This window comes from Eptatretus burgeri, chromosome 9 (genome assembly GCF_056783735.1).
Source record: "Eptatretus burgeri isolate ZD-2024b chromosome 9, Ebu_testis_v1, whole genome shotgun sequence".
NCBI classification, from domain to species: Eukaryota; Metazoa; Chordata; class Myxini; order Myxiniformes; family Myxinidae; genus Eptatretus; species Eptatretus burgeri.
The window spans coordinates 46,010,442-46,017,924 of record NC_140969.1 but is presented as its reverse complement, the minus strand read 5'-3'; the positions used below and the strand labels follow the sequence as shown (position 1 = coordinate 46,017,924).

Sequence of the window (7,483 nt, the reverse complement as noted above, 5' to 3'; positions counted from 1 at the left end):
AAAAGCAAGGTTGGAGTATGAGGAGATAGTGAAAGAACAATGAATGAAACAGGAAAGGGAGATCAACCAATTGAGTGAAACGATGAGATTGGAGAAGGAAGAACAAGAGAGACAGTGGGATAAACAAAAAGAACAAGGAATGAAACAGGAAAAGGAAAACAACAAATTGTAGGAAACGATCAGATTGGAGAATGAAGAACATGAGAGACTGTGAGATAGAAAACAAAAAGAAAACGAATTTGAAACTGACCAACTAAAGAAGAGAGCAAGGTGGGAGTACACAGAGATGGAAAAACTCCAGAAAGATAACGAACAACTAAAAAGGCTCGGAGAGGAAGAACGACTCAAATGGAAAAGAAAATGGAGCTAGGAAGTAGAACAACACAATAATATGGGATGTGTAATATCACCACAGGGAGTAATGTTAGTGGTGCGGGACTTGATTGACATCACTCATTGGATGACACCACAATTGGAGCAAGTCCTGGTGATGGAGACATTGAGGGAGCATACGGGGTTGTTGACGAATGAAATACATTTTGAGCAGGTCCAGCATGTGCAGCTGACAGCCCCAGAGGAGAGTGGCGAACCAATGATGAGCAACTGCTGGAGAGAAGCGACCGGACCGAGGTGACTGGAACGAAGCAGGTACGTGGGTACATGCATACATGGTGTGGATAATGAGCTTAAGGTAGAAATTGAATTTTACGTTAATGAAGAGACTCTGTCCGATGGGGTGCACGTATGCGTGACCCCTGAATGTGTGTTTGGAGTGCCTGTGAACGAATGCTGTGAGTCCACAGTCCAGACGACAGCACCGGTGTCGTATACAATTTTCATCCCCCATAAAATACTCATCCGGATGAGTATTTAATGCATTAAATACTCATCCCCCCCTAAAATTTATCAAAACTTTTTACATAAATACAAAATTTATAGCATTATTACATCATGTTACCTGTAATACATGGTTCCTATATGTCTATCCAGGTAATTATAATACACGGGGTGTCACCTGTGGGAGCTTGGGCCCTGGGGGCTACTGTTGCCTGGTGACAACATATAGGTATGGTCAAGATCAGCTGTCAATAAGTGCTATACTGACAAATCATTGACACAGGGATATATTTATATAATTATAGTGTACATCAGGTTTAAAAAAATGAAGACTGTCATTTACATATCATAAAACTAATTTCTTTAACTTATTTCAATTTTTATGAATTATTTTTTACACAGCAATCCATATAATGAAAAGCAGTATATTAATTGTTATGTTTATAGATATAAAAATTGAAGTTTTCAATTAATAATAACATCCATGCATGTATATGGCAGAAAAACTGCTTTTACCTGTTAATATTTTTGTATTTTTACATTTAAGGAATAATTTCTTTCTCAAGTCAGCTTCGGTGGTGCATGGAATCTCAAGTAATTAAAGTGGTGCAAGTCTTTATTTAATCAAGCAATATTGGTAAACAGTTGTTTTATGAGATGAAAGCATATTTTATGACTACAGTAGAGAGTAGATAGGTACATTATAGGATATAGGTATTGTTGGGAGTAAATAAGCAATTGATGGGAGTGGACAGGTGTTTATGGACAAGCAGATGGGTATTAACATGTAACTGAGTATAGAAAAGTATTTTATGACTGCAGTATAACCTAGCTGGTTATTTTATGGGGGTAAATGAGTATTTTATGGCTATATTATAGGGGATATGGTTATTTTATAGCGGGTAGATAGGTATTTAATGGCTAAAGTATAGGGTCGATGGTTATTTTATTGGGTGTAGATAGGTATTTTATGACTACAGTATAGGGTAGATGGTTATTTTATAGGGTGTAGATAGGTATTTTATGACTACAGGAAAGGGTAGATGGTTATTTTATAGGGGTACCTAGGTATTTTATGACTGCAGTATAGGGTAGATGGTTATTTTATAAGGGTACATAGGTATTTTATTACTGCAGTATTGGGTAGATGGTTATTTTATAGGTGTAGATAGGTATTTTATGACTACAGTATAGGGTAGATGGTTATTTTATAGGGGTAGATGAGTCTTTTATGGCTACAGTATAGGGTAAATGAGTATTTTATGGCTACAGTATAGGGTAGATGGTTATTTTATGGGGGGGGGTAGATGGGTATTTTATGGGTGGTAGATGGGTCTTTTATGGAGGTAGATGAGTATTTTATGGCTACAGTTTAGGGTAGATGGTTATTTTATGGCGGGATGGTTATTTTATGGGGGGGTAGATGGGTATTTTATGGGTGGTAGATGGGTATTTTATGGAGGTAGATGAGTATTTTATGGCTACAGTTTAGGGAAGATTGTTATTTTATGTAGGTAGATAGGTATTTAATTGCTGCAGTATAGGGTAGGTGGTTATTCTTTTTTATTTTATAGCTACAGTATAGGGTAGATTGGTGATTGGTGTTTGAATAGAGATAGGTATTTATATGCATCAGTTGTTATGAAGATATATTAAAACTGTACAATTATTCTACATGAGATTCCTTTTGTGGATGGGGAGATTGACAGACCAAAAGATAAACAATCTGGTTCCAGCACACACTCTCATTAAATTGTTGAGGTCAATGTAATCATGTATCAACATGGTTTACCAGTAATTGTTTTTGATAATGCTTTAATTTCAATCAATATGCTTCATGTAACCGACGTATAACTTTCTACATATTTCATGGATCCAAGTCATATATCAACAGCAATTATAGATAACATAATAAAGAAATGCTCATCATTTAAACATTTATTTCACAACAATCAACATGGATGACAATCATGATTTAACAGAAACAAATAATCATAATAAATAATAAATAAATATATCACCAGTTTTATCATCCTTTTCATCACCTGTACCCTCATAACCCTCTTCTTCCTCAAATCATCATCAAAATCATCCAAAATATAACATAATAAAATGAATAGGTCCAAGAAAGGAAAAAACTGCAATGAGTGCCATACTTTCTTTTCTTAATACATGTTTTTTTTTAAATCTCTTGATTGAATTCTTATAGTGAGTTAATGAATGTTGCATTTTTTTAAACACCAAATTAACACATTAATGTAATTATAAAAGGTTTCAAAATGGTCTGCTTTGTATAAGTACTTGATTAAATATTTGATATGTATAAAGAATGTTTTAGTGAACAATAGTAAATGTATGTGTTATTTTCACATTTTCAAAGTCACGTTTACCCTTGTTGAACCTGCTCTTTCCAGCTTAATTCATCATCAGGAGTGTCATAATAAATGTAATTTTTATCACTTTTTTGACAGCATTTGTTGCATAATCCTGAAAGTCATCAGCAATTAAATGTTGGTGTCATTTCCAGCTGGTCCTCATTCATACCTAAACAATCTCATCACAGGACACAATTGATCGCAAGAATTGATGTCATTACATCATATATTAGTCCTAATCTGTATATCACACTTGATTTCTCAACAATAACAACATTCGTTATAGCAACAGAATATGCATGTGTTTACTACCTGATCCTCATCCAGGCCCAGACAAAATTTATGACTCCATTTTTCACATGAAGGGCACTGGATCATCTGGTGCTTCCTTTTAGATTTGACAGGGTTGGAACAAAAGGGCAGGTCACATCTTTTCATCTTCACTTGGAGAGTTGTTGATGAAGAAATCAGACGCCGAAGTGCATGTTGTCTGTACGTATGCACATGGCAATGCCTCATCAGCCGTGGTGGAACATTCTTTGTCACACCTTCTGCATTCTGAAGATTTAATTGTTATATAAAATGAATTAGTTAATATTTATTATAACAAATAGAGGTAAGGCTCGTTATGTATGAAAACAAGTTTTAATGGCGAAATATCAATAATTCTGAAAATTGGATTATCAACCAAATGACTTATGCTTTTATTTTCATGGCTGGTGTATCCAATATAAGTAGGATTATTTCCCAGCTCTATATGCATGGCCCTTAATATTGGAGAATATGAAAAAAAGAAAATGCTGCTGTAAAGTGCTATCTATTTAGGCTACAAATAAATAGAATTGGCTATTTCGTATCTATATCACTGGCAACTATAGACATTATATATAATTATGACATTACATTCCTTCCATGATATAAATAAAGAAGTATATAATTTTGCTCTATTTGTTGAGATGTTAAAAATGCAACAGTTGCATTCTGCCCCTAATTCATGATGACAAAGTATTTTACACATACTGTTATGGTGGTATAATTACATCTAAAATTCAAAAATAAATTGCCAATACTTACCATCAGTACAAATACACCACAAAAGCTTCCATCTTTTTGCACAGAAGATTGTGTCTGACCTCTGGTCCACTTGATGGGGTTCTTGTTATCTAAGAGGGAAAGTCGAGCATCCATGAATTTCCTGATTAAAAAAACACATAACAATTAGTGTTGAAGTGCAGATTGAATTTAAAGAGAATGTTTTCTTATACATAACCAAAACAATTCAATTTGAATATTTCCAAATTAAATAGAAAGCTATGTTAAATTACATAAACTTTAATCAATTACCAGGTTATAGCAGGTAACCATGGTTAACAACATATGAAAAAATGTGCAGAAAAATTCTTATATGCATTACACATCAAAAATACTCGTAAAATATTTTGTTACCCTGTTTTACATGTACATTTGACAATTGATAAGTCTTTAAAACTCTATAAATAATGTATCATCAGTTTGACTTGGTCATCCTTTAATTTATGTTTTAAATGTAACACATTCAGAGGCATCTAAAATAGATTGCTGTAAAATATGAACTTAAATATATGTGAATAAGAAATCACCATATTATCAAACTTGTACTCAAATAACTAAACTTACATCCAATGAAGGAAAAATGTTCTTGCTCTGAATTCACTTGGAACAGAATCAAGTATAGTGACCTCTCCAGTGATCATGGATGCCACAAGTAAAAACCAGTGTTGCTGATGGCAGATGGGCAAGAGAACATGACAGAAGTTCTCAAGAGGCACCTAAAAAAGAAAATCAACTTTGTCACAACTATACAGTAAAGCATGATGACATCTGATGAAGAAATACTTCAGAAAAGATTATGTCGCACATTCCTAGATTGATGTTCAAGGTTTTCAACCTACCTTCATCAGATGGCCGACTATTCAAATCACCCTTTATAACTCACATTTGAAAAACAATGTCATACGCAGCAGTATGAAGCTTCGATCAAAAGTTACCATAAGTTAATTAACTTTTTACATGACTCCATCCAACAGATAAGATAAAAGATCAATCTTACATACAACCTATGAATGAAGAATGCATGATGGTGGACAACAAGAAACCCCTGGGATTGTTTCTTTTTATGATTTGCCTAATAGCTGAAGTCATATGCATGAATTTGGTATAGATATGATGGACTAAGAAAAAATGTCATCAGTATATTTTATGTTCCTAATTGCATTAACTTTAACATCACCATATAGGTTTTAAGCTCCTTATGTCTGTTTTTTTATCAATTTTATGAATGAATATACAGTTTATGTATATTGAATTAACACAAACCTTGGGATACAGCCATGATTGGTCATTCTCAGTCTCCCACTTTAAGGCGCGAAAGCTTGGCAAGATGTGGCATGTGCATGGATTTCTGTCATTGCACTCCTTGCTCAGTAAGCCCAAGTATGCATGTACCACCTAAACATAATTCAAAATTTATCACTTAATGAATGCAAACAATATTTATCAGGTTTTTTCTGGTATCGTTGATGATCTCTGGTCTGCCTGAGACAGTTGACACCATAATTATTTTGTAAACCCATTCATAATGCAAAATCTATTTCAGTGACCAATAAATAGTTGTATACAAATTTTAAAAATGGATCAAAACTTACTTTAGATTTTGTTAGCAGCTGCTGAAGTCTTAACAATCATAAAAAACATACTGCATTTACATATGTATCAAGAAGGACATTTTATCTGATAATTTAGCCATGCTATGGGACGTAGAGTTCGAAGATCGTTTGGTGACAAGTTAACATTCCCCACATGGACATTTTCTCTTGGTATTGGCATTGGTGTGTTACTGCTGTGCTGAATGGGATAGGCCGTACAGTTTCCAAAAGAGCTGTGATGTCAGTCTTCTCATGGAAAGCAAATGTCAACACTGAGGCAGCCAGCTGCAATGTGTACTCATTTTCCATTAGCTGAATATCTTTTTTGGCAGTGATGTACCAAGTTGTGTACAAGTCGCAGCACTACGACAGGTCTGCTTCATGTTTCTGTAGGCATTCATGTATCAAGGACAGCGTGGACGAATCTCTTGAAAGATACACCAGGCTGTTTGGACATCTTGGTTTAGGAATATCCATTTCTGCACACTTTTCAATTAAATTTCTCTTGTCTGTCTCATTCATAGCTTTGAAAAATTCTTCAATGGTAGATTGGTGTCTTGGTGGCTTGATGAGAGATGGTCTTGGTGGCTTGATGAGAGATGGTGTTGGTGGCTTGATGACAGATTGTCTTGGTGGTTTGATGAGAGATGGTCTTGGTTGCTTGATCAATGATGGTTTTCGTAGCTTGATGACAGATGGTCTTGGTGACTTGGTCAGTGATGGTTTTGGTGGCTTGATGAGAGATGGTCTTGGTGGCTTGGTCAGTGATGGTTTTCGTAGCTTGTTGAGAGATGGTCTTGTTGACTTGGTCAGTGATGGTTTCGGTGGCTTGATGAGAGATGGTCTTCGTGACTTGGTCAGTGATGGTTTTGGTAGCTTGATGAGAGATGGTCTTTGTGGTTTGATGAGAGATGGTCTTGGTGTTGTGATGAGAGATGGTCGTTGTGGCTGTGTAAGTCGCTGACTCTGTTGTGGTCGTTTAAGCTTTGTTGAGGGCTTAGATGACCAGTTGGAAAGTTCTCTTCGGGACCGTCTTGTTCTTGTTGGCAAATTGTTTCTCTGAGCTTTGAGTCTTTTTGACGTTTTCTTGAGAGATTGAATGGTGGATGTCTGTTTCTGATTTCAGAAAGCTTCTTTTGAAGGTGTTGATGTCGGTGTGGTAAACTTCTTGAGTGACTTTCTGTTGATTTTCTACTTTCTCTCCTCTAACTTTACACTCCTTTTCCGACACATTCAGCTATCGTGTAAGGCCCTACTCACTTGCTCATTATTTTATCACCTTTTCTATTTATTCATCTGCTGTTCTTGACCAGGACCTTGTCTCCAACTGCCAGATCTTACTTGAAATGCTTGGCATCATAATACTTTTTCTGTATGTGCTGTGCTTTGCCTATTTCTTTAACAGCATCTTGTTGACATCTAAGTCGTGTGGCAAATGACACTGCCCTGTCATTGAGAATCTCTTGGAAATTATCATCATCTATGATGTCCTTTCCATCAACTGTTGTGGGAATGTCTAATTCCACAGGGAGAACAGCTTCCCGACCATACGTTAAATAGAAAGGAGTGGCCTTCGTAGATTTTTGC

At 35.5% G+C, this 7,483-nt stretch overlaps 1 long non-coding RNA gene across 2 annotated transcripts; it reads right to left on the bottom strand.

Annotated features, from left to right (window-relative positions):
- Positions 1–3,082: 3,082 nt before the first annotated feature.
- LOC147020050 (uncharacterized) lies at positions 3,083–7,073 on the bottom strand. Of its 2 annotated transcripts, XR_015062064.1 has the most exons (4): positions 5,568–7,073; positions 4,869–5,020; positions 4,287–4,407; positions 3,083–3,770 (listed from the first exon to the last, which is right to left on the bottom strand). It is a non-coding gene; the product is annotated as an uncharacterized LOC147020050 (long non-coding RNA). The 2 variants fall into 2 exon arrangements; XR_015062063.1 differs by lacking the exon at positions 5,568–7,073 and having other exon boundaries at positions 4,869–5,221.
- Positions 7,074–7,483: the final 410 nt, after the last annotated feature.